The sequence below is a fragment of the Tupaia chinensis genome, unplaced genomic scaffold (assembly GCF_000334495.1).
Source record: "Tupaia chinensis unplaced genomic scaffold, TupChi_1.0 Scaffold000126_2, whole genome shotgun sequence".
Taxonomy (NCBI): domain Eukaryota; kingdom Metazoa; phylum Chordata; class Mammalia; order Scandentia; family Tupaiidae; genus Tupaia; species Tupaia belangeri.
In genome coordinates this window covers 5,013,112-5,030,528 of record NW_006159594.1, presented here as the reverse complement: position 1 = coordinate 5,030,528, position 17,417 = coordinate 5,013,112, and the positions used below count along the sequence as shown (strand labels likewise).

Sequence of the window (17,417 nt, the reverse complement as noted above, 5' to 3'; positions counted from 1 at the left end):
TCTTTCCCTCCCTAGGGATATTTAAGGATCTGGAGGAGATGTAGTAGGTACTTATCCAGGAATTGAGGGTGATAGTGGAGGTGTAGTCTGGTCTTTCCTTATGCCATTTATACCTTTACCATCGCTCCTTATGTGTTGTGATGCTGTTATGGAGGCTAGTATTCAGCTATTTGTTGGGCACTGGTCCACTGACTGGCTTGTTAAGTCAACCAAGGTGATGCCACTTCCTGAGTGCATACTCAGCCAGAAAAACCTGTAGTACTGCCCTCTTTTTGCAATGTTAAGTGCTTGGTCTTCAATAGCATCATTCATCCAGTCCCCATTTGGGGATCTTAAGCCACTGATATCTGAGATTGTATAACCCTCCCTGACTGCCTCTTTTCTTTCTCCTCAATCCTCAGCACTAATAGATCTCTTTCTCTGGATGAGTCTTGCTCCTCAAAATCTGTTGGGTAGAGATTTTCCTCCAGTTATCTAACAGTTTTTGTGTTGAATTCCTGAAACATGAAACTCTTTAATTTCTCTAAAGGCTTAAACTAGAGATTCAAAGTAATACCTTCTGATAAGAAAAATATGTCATTTTTAGAATATAATGTGTATTAGGGTGATATAAAGTAAATAATAGTTAATAAACTACCAATGAATGTAAGTAAAGGAACTCAGTCTCACTTAAGGTATACCTAAAGTCACAACCAGTTAGTTAAAATTATTTGAACAAAGGACAAGTCCAATCTGTGAAAGATAAAAACACGTGATCACTGTGACAGAGGCAGGATGGGGGATTATGTTAACAAAATATACAACCTTTGGAATTAGAAGAATATTAGATCATGTCTGTGACTCATGAGGTCAGTATAAAGCATAAAAACTATGTAGCTTGGCACTGGGATTTGGGAAGGAGAGCTGTGGATATAAGCCTGGAAATGAAACTCATTACCTAGATACAGGGATATCTCAGATCTATCTTCGGTTAACAACACTAGAATAAGCATTCCACTTTGGCATATTGAAGTATGAAAAAGGAAGCAAGTCTTGCAGTTCCATAAACATATCCTACTAACTAAGCCAATTTATGGGTAAATTTCAGTTGTTAGTATATGGGGAACAGATTAAACTCTGATTTTTTCTATGCTTTCTGTTTTTCTTAGTTTCCAAATAAGTCCTACTTGAAATATCCCAATCTTTCCTCACTTTAAAAGGCAAAATGTTTTGTTAGAAGGAAGCCAGGGCATAAAAAATATTCAAATGCTCATGTGGCTTAGCATGGTGAGGGTGCCACTCATTCTGGTTAACCTGGCATTGTAAAAGGAGATTACAGAGTGGAAAGTGGAAAAAAAAAAAGAAAATTAGGAGAAGAGATGGCATTGTAAAAGGAGATTAAAAAGTGGAAAGCGGAAAAAAAAAAAGAAAATTAGGAGAAGAAATATTCATCCCTTAGCACCACAGATTCTTCCCTGATGTGGGGAAGTAGGGTTTCTGAGAAATGGAGGAGTAGAAGTTATATAAAACTACATATTGTAATCCAATAAGCGTATAAATACACAAGCATATTTGGAGGTTCTGTAACTTACGGGTCTCATATTACGAGACCCACTTGATATGAATGTGGATAACTCTGTTCAAGGTAGAAGAGGATCCTATGATCTCCTTACTCATATTTATCCTTCTTTTCATCTTCCTTCCCTGATTTCAATAAAGAAATCTTCCTAAATTGTAATTTAGAAAAAGGATATGCTAATATTCAGATAATTAGGAATTTATAACTATGTTCTGGCCTCTGATACCGTTCATGACACAGGATGAAAATAATTCACAGTGTGCAGGACCAACTGGATTTCCCTGTGCAAATGAGTGAAACTGGAACTCTGCCTCACACAATATACAAAAATTTACTCAGAAAGGGAATAGCAGATGGCATAATGGCTATGTCGTTGGACTCCCATGTAGTTGACCACGGTTCCAGTCCTGAACCCGGTGGCTCCAACTCATGCCGGGCACATGTGCGTGCATGTCCAAGATCCCGAGAGGAGAAAGGAGGAGAAGGGATTGTGGCATGGCCATCTCCCCTGGGGGATGATTTCTCCCTCTCTGTTTCTCTGTCTCTCTTTGTCTTTCTGGTGAGCACATGCACCCTATAGCAAAAACCTCTCAAAAACAATTTACTCAAAATTGAGTCAATGGTCTAACTGTAGAAACCAAATCAGGGGTTGGCAATTTCCTCAACAGTTGTGAAGTATGTACTTTCATATAGAGGAAGGCCTGGCTTCCCCAAGCAGGGAGGGAAAGTTGTAAATGCCACTCGTTTGAGAGGGTCACCCGAGTTACTGCTGTGAATTTGCAGTCTGCTTATTGGTGCCATAGCACAAAGAATAGGAACAGCAAAAATGAACTTTTGGAAGATTAGGAATGAACTCCAATAGAAATGGGATACCAAGGAAGTGTTTAAGGTCAATGTAGAACAACAAAGGTAAGTGCTTTGCAAACTTCTATATAAATGGATACCTTTATTTGAGACACATGTTTATTTTATCCAAATGTAAGTTTTCATTAGGGTTTCAGAGACTGAAAGAAAATGATTGTCAGTTTCCCTTTGACTTATGCTGTACTAGAATGCCTAATAAAGCACACGTTGATAAGTTGAAAAAAAAAAACCAGGGCTGCATAGTTGCCTCCTGATTTTCCAGATGAAGAAAAGGAAGAGGGAACCAGCAGTTAGCGTAATGGCTATGTCGCTGGACTCCCACGTAGTTGACTGTGGTTCGCGTCCCAGACCCAGTGGCTTAAAACTCACGCCGGGCGCGTGTGTGTGCATGCCCAAGATCCCGAGAGGAGAATGGAGGAGAAGGCATTGCGGCATGACCATCCCCCCTGGGGGGTGATTTCTCGCTTTCTGTCTCTATGGCTGTCTGGCGAGCACACGCGCCCTATAGCCAAAACCTCTCCAAAAAAAAAAAAAAGAAAGAAAGAAAAGGAAGAGGATGAAATAAATACTAAAACACAAGATAAAATAATTAAAGGCGAAGCAAAAGGAAAAAAAAAAAAGTAAAACTGCAGCAAAGCTGGATCATTTAAATACCAGTGAGATACGATGAAATATGTCTGTCTGATGAAGCGACAGTAAAATGTTCTGAAGCAGAACATTGGCTTCATCACTTTCCACTACTGGCTACTCCGGACCTAAAGAAAATGGGTTTGGAGGTAAATTGGCATTGTTCCTTCATCACTACTGATGTTCATCCTTATTATGATTTATACATTGGGTGGCAATTTTTAACATTAAGAAACAGAAGCAAAATTAAATTTGGGAACTGGCATACCATTTATTTGTCAAAAGACAGACAGCCTTGCCGTGGATCCTAATAGACAAACTGGAACGGGTGTTGGACCTTGGGAATATGCTTCAATGAAATTGAAAGTGCTAGAGCCATAGTAGCTGCTACTCTTAGACATGGAACCATGGGTTCATCTTGTTATTGGATTTGGGCAGTAAATGATGATATATTCTTCACCAAAGCCAGAAATATATCATATCCGGTTTTACCAATGAAAATAGAATAGTGCCTATTCTTAAAGTTTAATAATGGAGGAAACTCTAGGTGCATCATTTTCTTTGCCTTTATCATCTATATTCTCCCAACTAACCATTAAGGAAAACGGAGGTACTAGTACAACCATAAAATATTCCTTCTGACTCCCTAGATGATATTGAACCCCCAGAAACATGAATAAAAGAACAAGTTTTGCAATTAGAGATGACATAGTGTTGCCATTTGTACCAGTGCCAGTCATTGAATTCCCCCAGGTTTTGGGAATCTGTCTGCAATAATTTTGTGTGAGGAGTTAAAAATTCAAAGTAAAGAAAAAAAAAGAAAAACTTCCAAAAGCAAAGGAGAAGTCATATGTAAGAATTTTATGATGCTGAGTGTTGGTAGATGAGTTAAAAAAAAAAAAAGAAGTCCAAAGATCTGAAGGAGATCCTTCAAAAAAAGACAGTAGACACTGGAGGTGCATTTATTTGCAAGGAGTCAGAAAAACAAGTGATGTCCAGATCTTCAGATGAATGTATCATGGTTCTGTGACCAGTGGTGCTTGATTTGGGAGAAGCTGACAAACAAACAACAACAACAACACAAACAAAAAAACCCAACCAACCAACCAAACAAACAAAAACAGACATCTCAGTGTTTTTAGACCCTAGAAACATTCTGTGAGAAGAGTAAGAGGAATTTTGATGCTTCCTTAGATTGATTACAAGACATGCTTGTTCAAGAACTTACATTTTAGTCGCTTCCTTGCTTTAGGAAGAGCAGTCACTCTTTTAATCACTCTGATCCCACTGCAGACATAGTAATTTACACAGTTGCACACCTGTTGCAGTAGGGTAACTTGCACGAACTTAGAGTCTTCACCAGTCATTGGACCACGAGATTTGACCAAGGAAGTTCAGAATTATGTTTTCTCAAGGAGGTTTGGTTTCCTAAGACAGACTGCAAAAGAAAATTAGGTCAGATAAATTAGGAATTTGAGTTCTGGTATTCTGTGGATCTTCTAGTCTTTGGCAACAATATTATAATGTTGTTCCAAATCATCTTTCATATTACCTTTATAGTCATGTGGCTATGTTGTCAAAATAAGTGAAAAATGGGCTACAACTGTAAGAGAAAAGAGAGATCTCTTTCTCAAACCTGAGAAAATAAAAATCTGTAGGTAGCTTCCTTAGTTTGACCCAAGCTATTGAGAATTGTGGCCAATGGAATGCACTTGTCTCTAACTGATGATGATGACACTTTTGAAGATGCCAACTTTATGAAAAGCATGGCCAATGCATATATTCTCCAACCGTATACCTGTGTGAAAATGGGTTAAAGAAATGATGGTCAAGAAGTGGTCCTGCTAGCATTTGCAATAGAGCTTTTACAAGAGAAATTAGTGCAGCAAAAATAAAAACAGATCACAACCGTACCATGAAAGATGATATTTTTAAGTGATTTGAATGCTGGGTTTTTGAGTTGCAACCTGGGAAAAATAAATATCATGAACTGACTATAGAAGGAGTGCACAGAAACTTTTGTTCTAGTTTGTTGAATTTCAAACACTTCTCTTCACTCCTTTCTGTCAACATTAGTGAGTACAACTAGCCACTCCTGGGAAAGTCTGACTCAAGTGTGAATAATTCATGGCTCGAGGTGTGTCCAGTGGATTAAGCCTTTATATACTCCTCCAGTGTCTCACAGAAGTAGCACATAACCTTAGACTATGGCTCAAAACCTATATGATCCCAACTAAAGGAAAAGTAATGACAAGCAAGCACCTTGGAAACCCTCAAATTGCATCATCTATATGGTGGAAAACTGTCCACATTGGCAACATACCATCCTGTCAGTTTTAAGTAACTGCTTTGAGGCCAGTAGTGGAAATTTGCCTAATAACAAAGTCATTGCTAGTGAACTAGGCAATTAGCCAGACTTGAAGAACTATGAAGAAAGTGATATCATATGTTGCTATGATTAAGGAAATTTTGGAGAACATGGGTCCTTGTTCTAAATTTGCAATAGGAATTTGATGTGCTTATGGAGAATATAATCTATCTGACTATTTCCCTTGAGCTAGAACACATAGCAGTCAAGTTTGCTTCTGAAGCAGAAGAGAAAGACAAAGAAGACTGCTTTTCTGGGAAACCACTCAGTGGTTTCAGTACAGAACCAGGTGTTTAAGTTTCCCTAGTGAATCCCTCACCATTCAGTGGTCACGTTTGGACCAAAATTAAATCAGGCAAGGTGATAACTGATTTCACAATCAGAAATTTAATGAAAGTGGACCCAGGAAACAAAGAACTTTTCAAAGTGAAACTGATGAGATTTGATGACTCACTGTTGGAGCCTTGGTGAGTGCCTGTCTAGAGAAAGGAGCACATTGAAAAAAACCTCTGAACATGCTATTTTCTACATGGACCTTAATAGCAAGTAAATTTTTCTCACTGAAAATAAGCTATAGGAAGATACTGGCAGTGCAATAATGGTGCAACTTCTGTGAAAAACAATTTGTCAATTCCTCAATAAGTTAAATATAGGATTACCATATGACCCAGCAAGTCTACCCCTATGCATATCATTTACAAAATTGAAAACAGAGATTTAAAAATATACTTGCACAGTATATTTAAAAATATACTGCTGGCAGTTGGCATAATGCTATGTTGCTGGATCCCCATGTCGTCGACTATGGTTCCAGTCCTGGACGAGGTGGCTTAAACTCATGCGTGCGTGTGTGCTTGAGTGCCCAAGATCCAGAGAGGAGAATGGAGGAGAAGGGATTGTGGTGTGGCCATCCCCTTTGGGGAGTGATTTCTCGCTTTCTCTTTCTCTGTCTCTTTCTGTCTTTCTGGCGAGCACACATGCTCTATAGCAAAAACTTCTCAAAAAAAAAAAAGAGAGAAAAAAATACAGTTGCACACCAGTGTTCCCTGTGACATTATTCATAATGGCCAAAAAGTGGAAACAACCCAAGTGTACATCATATACATATATGGATAATCAAAATGTGTTTTTATGTACAATGGGGTAATAGTCAACCATAAATAAAAATGAGTGATGATCCCTAATATAACATGGATAACTCTTGGAAAAATAATTCTAACTAAAAAAAAAAAGCATAAAATTACAATTGCAATTATTGCAGTATTCATATCTAGGAGAGCTAAATTTGTAGGGTAACGAGTAGGTTAGAGGTTACCCAGGGACTATATAGACGGGCATTAGTGAGATATTATTAAATGAATACAGAATTTCTGTTTGAGGAGATGAAAGCTTTTGAAAATAGAGTAGTGATGATTGCATAACATTGAGGATATAATAATGTAACTGAATTTTTACTTAAAAATGGTCAAAAATGGTGAATGTTTTATTATACAATTAAGTACTATATATATAACAATGTTTTGGTCAACTGCAGACCATATATACAATGGTGATCCCATAAGATTATAATGAAGCTAAAAAATTCCTGTCACTGGGTGACATTATAGCTATCATAATGTCGTAGCTCATTTTATTTCTCATGTGTTTGTGGTGATGCTGCTGTAAACAAATCTGTTGTATTGCTGGTCATTTAAAAGTGTAGAACATACCGTCATATGCAGTATGAACAATACTTGATAATGATAATAAATGACTATGCTACTGATTTATGTATATACAGTACTACCTTTTTATCACCATTTTTCAGTGTATGCTTTCTGTTTATTTTTTAATAAGGGTGCATGCACTCACTCTAGAGAGACAGAGAGAGAGAGAGAGAAAGTGAGAAAGCAGCCCCATAGGAACTAGTCATGCTGCAATCCCTTTTTCATTTTTCCTTCCTCTCAGGATTTTGGGCATATGCGCATACATGCCTGGCATGTTTTTCAAGCCACTGGTCAGAGGCTAGAACTGCACAGTTGGCCAAGTGGGATACAGCTGCCCGAACACCAAGGTCACAGGTGGGCCCCTTTTTCTGTTTATTAAAGAAAGAAGTTTATTTAAAACAGTGTGCTGTGTTATGTAAGCAGTAGCCTCATATATCTTGTACTTACTGTGTATCTTGATATTTTGATTGCATCATTTTACCCTTGTGTTTGATTTCTTTAAGTTCATGTATTTATTTCCTCCATGAGAGAGAGTAAGAGACAAAAAGACATGCACCCCTGCAGAGCCTTCACACTAGGATCCAACTCCAGCCTTAGCCAGCTCAGATCATAGGCACACATAGGTGCCTGGCATGCTCGGAAAGGGCCCAGGACATAAACCTAGGATCTTTCCCATGTGAGTCCTCATATGCTACCACTGTGCTACCACCTGGCCCTTCTTATGCTTGATTTAATCTCAAGATTTTGGAGCATGTTTGTTTGCTTGTTTTAAGTTTATTCATGTATTCTGTGTGTGTGTGTGTGTGTGTGAGAGAGAGAGAGAGAGAGACAGAGACAGAGACAGCACCCCAGACAAAAACTTGACACCACAATCCACTCTTATCTTCAGCCAGTCTCATTCATGGACACATGCATGCCTGGTATATTCAGGGAGAACATTTTTCTTTTCTTTTCTTTTTCTTTTTAGAGGTTTTTTTTTTTTTTTTTGCTATAAGGACATGTGTGCTTGCCAGAGAGACAGAGAGTCAGAAAATGAGAAACTAGCCCACACAAAGGATGGCCACACCATGATTTCTTCTCTCTCACTCTCCTCTTGGGATCTTGGGCATGCATGCACATGCACCCAGTGTGAGTTTTAAGCTGCCAGGTCTGTGACTCGAACTGTGATCGACTATGTAGGAGTCCAGTGACGTAAACATTACACCATCTGCTGGTCCCAGGGAGGTATCTTAAATATAAGCCAACAACCTTCCTATGCAAGTCTGCCTAACAGAGTGTCATACTTTACTGCTATACCACCATCTATCCCTTAATATATTGTTTTGGTCATGACTCTTCCAGTGGAACAAAATGGTGAGGTGGATGATAGTGATATTGATGATTCTGACCATGTGTAAGCTTGGGTTAATGTGTCTAAATTATCAACAAAAAATGTTTAAAAGTAAAAGAGAAAATATATTTTTAAATAGCAACAAGTGTATAGAGTAAGGAGATAGAAAATATCTTCATATAACCATTGGGTTATCAGAAAGGTTATGATACATTTTTGTATAGAAAAAGTATGTTAGGACTTTTCTTACAACCCAGTATATAATGTGTTAGTGTTTTAAGCTGTGTCATTACAGCAGTCAAGAAGTTGAAAAAAGTAATGTTCATACATTTAAGAAGTTACAGTAATGTTAACTTATTCTTGAAGAAAGAAAAATATTTTAAAATGAATTTAGTGTAGCTAGTGTGTACAGTGCTTTTAAAGTCTACACTGGTGTATAGTAGTTTCCTAAGTCTTCACATTTACTCACCATGCTCTTGTTCATTCACACCAGAGCAACTTCCAGTTATCCAAGCTCCATTTATGGTAACTGCTCTATTCAATTCTATCATAGTTGTCTTTAATGCTATATTTTTCCTATACCTTTTCTAAGTTTAGATTGTTTATATACACAAATACCATTGTATTACAATTGCCTATAGTACTCAGTACAGTAACATGCTGCATGAGTTTGTAACCTAGGAGCAATAGGCTATACTGTAGAGCCTGGTGTGTAATATGCCTCTGCATCCAGGTTTGCATAAAAATACTTGGGTATTCTTGCAGTAACAATATTGCCTAATGAAACATTTCTTATACCCTCCTTTAAAAGTTAAACATAGGGCAGCCTGTGGCATGGTGGTTAAGGTGACTGGATCCCACATTGCCTACAGCGTTGTTTGAATCTTTTAGCCTTGTGTCTTACATATTCAAAATCCCCAAAGGAGAAAGAGATGGAGGGGAGGGGAATTGTGGCATCACCATTCCCTGGGCAGGGTGTGCTTTCTCACTTTTCTTCTATTTCTTTCTGGTGAGTGTACATGCTCTCAGGCAATATTGGAAAAAAAAAGTTAAACATAGAATTTCTATATGGGGAACCAGCAGATGACTTAATAGTTACATTGCTGGACTCCCATGTATTCTACCATGGTTCGAGTCCAAGATCCAGTGACTTGAAACTCACACTGGGTGCATGTGCGTACATGCCCAAGACCCAAAAGGACAATGGAGGAGAAGGGATCGTGGCATAGCCATCCCCCTCAGGGGGGTGATTTCTGTCTCTCCAGTGAGCACATGTGCCCAATTGAAAAAAAAAATCCTATATGGCCCAGAAATTTACTTCTAGGTATGTACCCAAAATAATGGAGAACAGATTTTCAAATATTCACAATAGCAAAAAGTAGAAATAACCCAAGCAGTCATCAACTAGAAGAATAAATAAGATATGGTAGAGTACTCCATGGAGAAATGAAGTATCGATGTACGTTACAATATAGATGAACCTCATAGAGAGAACAAGTAAATTAGAGGTTACCCAGGAGCTGGTGTCGCTGGACTCCCACGTAGTTGACCGCGGTTTGAGTCCCAGACCCAGTCGCTTAAACTCTCACCGAGCATGTGTGCATACGTGCCCAAGATCCTGAGAGGAGAATGGAGGAGAAGGGATTGCGGTGTGGCCATCCCTCCTGGGGGGTGATTTCTCGCTTTCTGTCTCTCTGTCTCTCTCTATCTGGCAAGCGCACGCACCCTATAGCAAGAACCTCTCCAAAAAAATAAGTAAATAAATAAAGAGGTTACCCAGGGGCTGTGTGAAGAGGAATGGTGAGTTATCACTTAAAGATACATTATATACACTACAGTAAATAACATTTGATAATGATAATGAACAATTATATTACTAGTCTATGTATTTACTATACTATTATACTTTTTAAAAATCATTTATTATATTTGTTTATTATTTTTTAATTAGACCAGAGAGAGAAAGAGAGGGAAAGTGAGAAAACAAGCCTTCAGGACAGGGACTTGAACCACGGTCAGCTATGTAGTAGTTGAGCACCTTAACCATCTCACCACCTGCCAGCCCTCTATACTACATTTTTTATCATTAGAGTGCATTTTATATTCATAAAAAGAAATTACTATAATATTTGTATACTTCACATGGGTCGTAGACTTTATAAACAGATTCTTATGTGCTAAAAATTTTATCATGGCATAATTCCTTTGTAGAAAATAAATAATTAGAGGCTTCCGGAAAAATGGTGCAGAGTATTTTCGGAAAGCTACATTTTTTATTGAGATAGAATTTGTATAACATCAAATTATCTATGAATCATTTTAATGTATATTACAATCTTTTAAAACTTGGTATATTCAGTGTTGCATAACTACATTTCTATCTAGTTCCAGATATTTTTATCATTCCAAAAATAAAAGTCATACTATTAAACAGTCACTTATCCTGCTTCCCCAAGTGAGTGGAAACTACAGTCTACTTTCTGTCTTTATAGATTTACTTATTCTGTAAATTTCATATACAGTAAATGGAAACATGTAATATAAAAACTTTGTATTTAACTTCATTCACTTAGCATAATGTTTTTGAGATTTATCCATGTCATAGCATGTAAAATCTATTGTTAATTTGGGGGAATACATACTTAATGGTGAAATTTCTGGGCCATATGAGAATTCTGTATTTAACTTTTTAAGGAACACTAAACAGAATGGCTAGAATTCATAGGTTGGCAATGATTGAGAGAAAAAAAAAACCCTAAAATAATAATAATAATAGAGCTTTGGACATCTCAAAGTGTCTCTTTGAGTCTCCAGTTGAGTGCTAAACAGCACATGACCCGGAGGAAACCACCTAAGGGTTAGAGGTTACAGTACTTGGTGCTCACACAGATCTGGTGATAGTTCCTATTTCCATGACCCAGAACAGGAAACCTCTTAATTTACTATGCATCAGTTGGAGGATTTAATTTTCCCTCAGTTGTGGGGCAAAAGTAGTCTAGAGTAAATAGTGCTGTGGTCCCATCTAAATGCTTAAAGACAAGATTTCAAAGTATCAGACTACTTTCAAATAAGCAAATCCAGAAAAACTTCAAAGCAGCTTTATAGGAACAAAAGAATATCTAGTATCCGTTCATAATGTCTGACTTCCTGTAAGAATCAGGACCAGCAGTTAGCGTAATGGCTATGTCACTGGACTCTCATGTAGTAGACCACAGTTCTAGTCCTGGACCCAGTGGCTTAAACTCACACTGGGTGAATGTGCATACATAGTCAAGATCTCAAGAAGGGAATGGAGGAGAAGGGATTGAGGTGTAGTCATCCCTCTGGGGGGTGATTTCTCGCTTTCTGTCGCTCTCTTTCTGGTGAGCACACGTGCCCTATAGAAAAAAATGTCTCCAAAAATAAATAAATAAATAAAAAATGTAGAAAAGACATGCAAAAAAGCAGAACAATCTGATCCAGGATGAAGGCAAAAAGCAAACAACAAAAACCATACTAGAAATAAGACATAATGATATCAATAAATAAAGTTACCTAAACGATTGTTTTAACTGTCTTTCATGAGTTCAAGAAGGGAACAGATTTATTGAGCATACAAAGTAGATTATTGAAAGATATGAAATGACCCAAACTTACTTTTAGAGATAAATAAAGTTACCTAAATGATTGTAGTAATTGTCTTTCATGAGTTCAAGAAGGGAACGGATTTATTGAGCACATAAAGTAGATTATTGAAAGATATGAAATGACCCAAACTTACTTTTAGAGATATAAATGACAATGTTGGAGGTGTGAAGCCTAAATTCTTACCTCACCTGAAAGTAAAAAATTCTAAATATAGTAATCAGAAGTCTGATTTAAATCACCAAAACAGAGTCATAATTATTCATTCAACTTCTGGATCAACCCCTAAAGGGGGTACATGGATATGCTGTGGTATTTAAGTAAGAAGATAATCATCCAAGTGATTAGGTCCTCTACGGAAGTCAGAGACTCCAAGCACACTTTGGCTTGCAACTGCTCTTTCTTCTACCTCCACTTTACCTTTTTGACCCGACTTACCTAGCAGTGCCCACAACTGCATCTGCATGGCCAATTCCCTTAACACTGCTATCATTATACACCTATAGCTCAAAATTATGTATATATATATATACACACACACATACACATATATATATGTATATATGTATGTATCTTAATAATTCTGTATCTTTGTGTGTAACCTGACTGATAACTGATTAAAAGAGTTTAAGACATATCAACCAGTTGCAATGTATGTGTAATTTGGATGGAGGTTTAAACAAAATGTGAAATGTTTTTATAAGAACATTGAGAAGATTTAAGCACAGGCCAATTATTCAGTGGCGTTAACAAGGTTTTATCAATTATTTTCAATGTAATAAAGGAAGTTTGCGTATGTTTCACAATCTCTAGTATTTTCAGAAAAAATACATGAATTTTTTTTAAAAAATGATAAAATGTGCTTTAAAATTACCCTCAAAGAAAGGTTAAAAATGGAACAACACTTGTCAGTTGATGATTTTAAAGTGGGTATCTGGTACATGGGATTCATTATACTATTTTATATCTTTTTAGATGTTTCAAATTTTCTGTAATGAGAAGGCAAAAAAAAAGAAAAGATTCTACAAAAACTTACTTAGACTTGAAATGGAAAGACTAAGGAAAGGCAATCCATGTGCATTTACTAATTTTTCTATCTCCACGGCAGCCCTTAGAATAACTATGTTCAGTCCCTTCTTGTTTTCTTCATTCTATAATACACACATGCACACACAAACATCTCTTTTTATTAATATATCTATATGTATATAACCATCTGTATGTAAAATGCATATTGTTATAAGTAAGTTCTATTTACTTTTAATTATATGAAATGACACATGGGTAAAATAATTTAGAATTATATTATGTAAATTAGATATTTCAGACCTACCTACCACACTAATGCTTATCTGGTGAAATCCAAGACACAACTACACAGGCAGAATCTAGGACTGAGTATGATAATTTAATTTTTTTAATATACAAGAATGTCAATTCCTTCTTGAGCTTACATTGTTATATGACAAACAGAACTTTTTATCATTTGGTTCATAATAAATAGTAGAAATAGCAAATTACATTAGAAAGATTTGACCAGAGTCATTAGAAGTCAAGGAGTATGGCTTATGTGAGCAACAGAAAGTAAACAGCTATGAAGTCTGAATTATCCATAATGATGCTATGTATGTGTCCACCATTTATCAGTTGAATCTGTATTTCATTATATTTATATTGTCTCATTTATTATTTCAATTCACTTCATCTTGCTACATACAGTATTTCTTAATGAAAGAGTCATCCTATCAAAATGGTTTATCATATTAAACTAGAAAAATATGCATTTTAAGATTATATTCTACTACTTTTCTTTTCTTTTTTTTTTTAAAGGTTTTTGCTTTAGAGCATGTGCACTACTCAGAGAGAGAGACAGACAGAAACAGGGAAGAGAAAGTGAGAAATCACCCCCTGGGGGGATGGCAATGCCACAATCCCTTCTCCTCCTGGGATCCTGAGCACACACACGTACACACAACCAGCATGAGTTTCAAGCCACCAGGTCTGGTACTCAAACCACAATCAGCCTTTTGGGAGTCCAGCAATGTAACCACTGTGCCATCTGCTGGCATACTACAGTACCATTTAAGATAATTGAACACTGACTTACTTAGACCTTATCAGAATAAAGTATGTGTGGATGAAGGCATTTTATGGACACAAGAGACAAGTGATTTAAACTTGGTTGGTACAAGATATGAATACTAGTCAATTATTGATTCGTTATATACTTTCAAAGCTATTTTTATCTTTTAATATATTTCCCTTGTTTTGTTTTGCTTTTGCTACATCTTAATGTTATTTTCTTATTGTTTTCTCCTTAGTAATTTTCACATTTAAATAGTTTACAAGATTATGCTGTCACAGTTTGAATTGAAGTTCCAGTAAAATATCTTCAACTATAGATTCTAATCAGAGAATTACTGTTTTTACAGAGCAAAAATGTAGAAAATAATAAGCATATTAAATATACTTTTTATAATTTCAATGTTGTTTCCCTTTGTCTATTTTTTTTCTTGTGCCTGACAGAATATCTTTAAAAAGCGTAACATTAACTTGTTTAAAAATACATGTAGGGGCTTAGTGACAAGGTAGCTGGATCCTACACAATCAACCATGCAGATCGAGTAATGGATCTCGAACCACATAGTGCCATAAAAAACACACAGGGCAAAAAAAAACAAAAAACAAAAACAAAAAACAAACAAGCAAAAAAAACCACACAGGGCTTGTGTGCATGTGTGCACCAAATCCTGAAAGAAGGGAGAGGTGGAAGAAAAGGATTGCAATGTGACCATTTCCTAAGGGGAGAGGTTCTTTTTCTCTTTCCCTTTCTTTGTGTATTTCTGTCTCTGGCAAGTGCCATGTACCTTCTGGCAAATCAATCAATCAGTCAATCAAAGTCATGTGCAGGTACATTGTATGTACATTACTTTTGACAAGTTTCCTATAATATTCCATAAATGACAACAAATACACTAATGGAGAAAAATTGTTTTTAGAGATAAAGAATCTTAAAGAGCATCTATCAGTTCTCCTGTTTTACAGATGAGGCAAGCAAAGGCCAGAGCAGCTAATGACTTATTCTGGTTCACAAAGTTAGTTGATATAAGAGGCAGAATCGGATTATCAATTCAAGGCTCTTTTTTTTTTTTCCCTTAGAGATAGGATCTCCCTATATTTCTGAGCTCACCTCCAACCCAAGATCCTCCTGACTCAATCTCCCAAGTAGCAAGGGCATCCATCACCATGCCCAGGTTTTAAAAATATATATGATATTTGGGAATAATTTTAAAATTAAAGAAAAGTTTTAGACCGTGCAAGTTCCCCTTTACAATTCATCCAACTTCTGTTTATATAAGCATGGTACAGTAATCACAAGGTTCTTTTTATTGGACTATGGAAAGTCTTAGTTCTGATTTATCACCTTTAATGTAAGTGCAGAAAGATGCATTTTGTATTTAGAAAAATGCTGGAAAAAATTAATGATCCATTAGAAACCAAGTAAACATACTCGACTGTCAAACAATTCAAGGTTCTAATACTAACATATTTCCTTATCCTAAAATTAAGATGGCATATTTCATATTTGCCACCAGAATATTGGGTCTGGAGAATTTAGACTAATACTAAGAGCAAACAGACATCTCTATATAAATTAGTATGAGCTTTCAAATACTATTTCATAAACATATTCTAAAATGGTGTATTTATATTATTAAGTATAGAAGCATAAAAGCTGTAATTTGAGATAATAAAGTACAATAAGTCATTTTTCTAGTTGTGTAGTCTTAGAAAAGTATTTCTGATCAATATGTTTATTTATTGAACATGCTATAAAAGACCTGGGACAGGTGATGCCTTGTTTTGTTATATATTTGCTTCTATTTTCTTTGTGTACTGCATTGAACAACAACAAAAATCAGAACACATACATTGATTCTTCATTTCTTTTATCTTAAAAAACTGAAAATGTATTTTTTTAAAAAACAGAAAAACTAATTATTCATGCCTTTTTTAAAAAAAGAATTATTTATTTATTTTATTTATTATTATTATTGTAAATTGGACCAGAGAGATACAGAGCAAGAGAGAGGGAAAGTGAGAAAGCAAGCCGCCAGATCTGGGACTTGAACCATGGTCACCCAACCATCACACCAACTGCCAGTCCCCATTCAAGTTTTTTGCAGTCAACACTTGGTTGCAATATTTGGATTGTAGAAATTATAAAACCTTTGTTTCTTTTTTTCTGATTTATACTTTAAAAAGCTTTCTAAATTCTTTCCTGGTCATTATTATTTAATTACTAACAATATCTGATAGTAACAGGCTTCTCATTTTCCTTTTTCCTAAATTTATGTTGCTCTTTGTAACAAACTAGCAGTACTCCATCCTCCCCCTTTTCCTTGTCCTACCATCTTAATGCACACTGTCCTTATTTTCCCACAAATAAGGGTGGTAGACGTTCTATCACAGGGTGTTAATTTCCCAGCATTCTGGCCTGTATAAGGATAGAGAAAATTCTAGCTGTCAAAGTCCTCAAAAAAAGATGCAGTGAAGGCAGTAGGTAGAGTGGCTGAAAGGCACTGAATTAATGTCGTTAGAAATATTTGCGGGCTTGAGGAAAATCACAGGAAGTGTGTATTATCAAAAAAAAAAGTATAGATTTCAAAACTTTTTGCACCATGTAATGTGATTTCATCTTTCCATGAACTTTTTGAAGTCCTTTGTTGGTGAATATATACCTCAACTTTCTCATACTTCCAAGTGGGTAGTTCCGAGGCTGGTGGTTCCAACTGGTTTTGAGAAAATTCCAGGGAGACAAACTGTTCACTCACAGTAATAACTTGCTTGGAAATCTACCCTTTATTGCCCTTTCTTCCGTGTCTCACTTTCCCATGGCCCTATCCTGTTTCCTGAGATCACTTCCAACATAGATGACTTGTGCTTGAATTGTTAGATCAGGGTCTGCTTCTGGTAGTATACATTCAGGAAATATTTTTCCAAAGCATCTGCTGAAGAGATCGTCCATTATTTATGTTCTTTAGTCATAGGATTGATTGTAAGAAAGGCAGGAACACTGCAACAAATACATGGGTTTAGGATCTGTGGATGTCAACTATCTAGGTCTTCTTTTGAAACCCAATTACTTTTACTGAAAAAAGAAAAAAGGAGTGATCATGTTCTGTCTGTGTTACTCAGACTAAAACAGAAAAGAAACGAGCCCTCAAATAAAGCCAGTAAAGACTGGGATTTTGTTCTTTTTTTTTTTTTTTTTTTTTTTCTTTTTTTTTTTTTTTTTTTTTTTTTTTTTTTTTTTTTTTTTTTTTTTTTTTTTGAGAG

General features: G+C 36.1%; 1 pseudogene; it reads left to right on the top strand.

Annotated features, from left to right (window-relative positions):
- The window catches only part of LOC102496917 (leucine--tRNA ligase, cytoplasmic-like), a 192,220-nt pseudogene extending 186,226 nt beyond the window's left edge, over positions 1-5,994 (top strand).
- Positions 5,995-17,417: the final 11,423 nt, after the last annotated feature.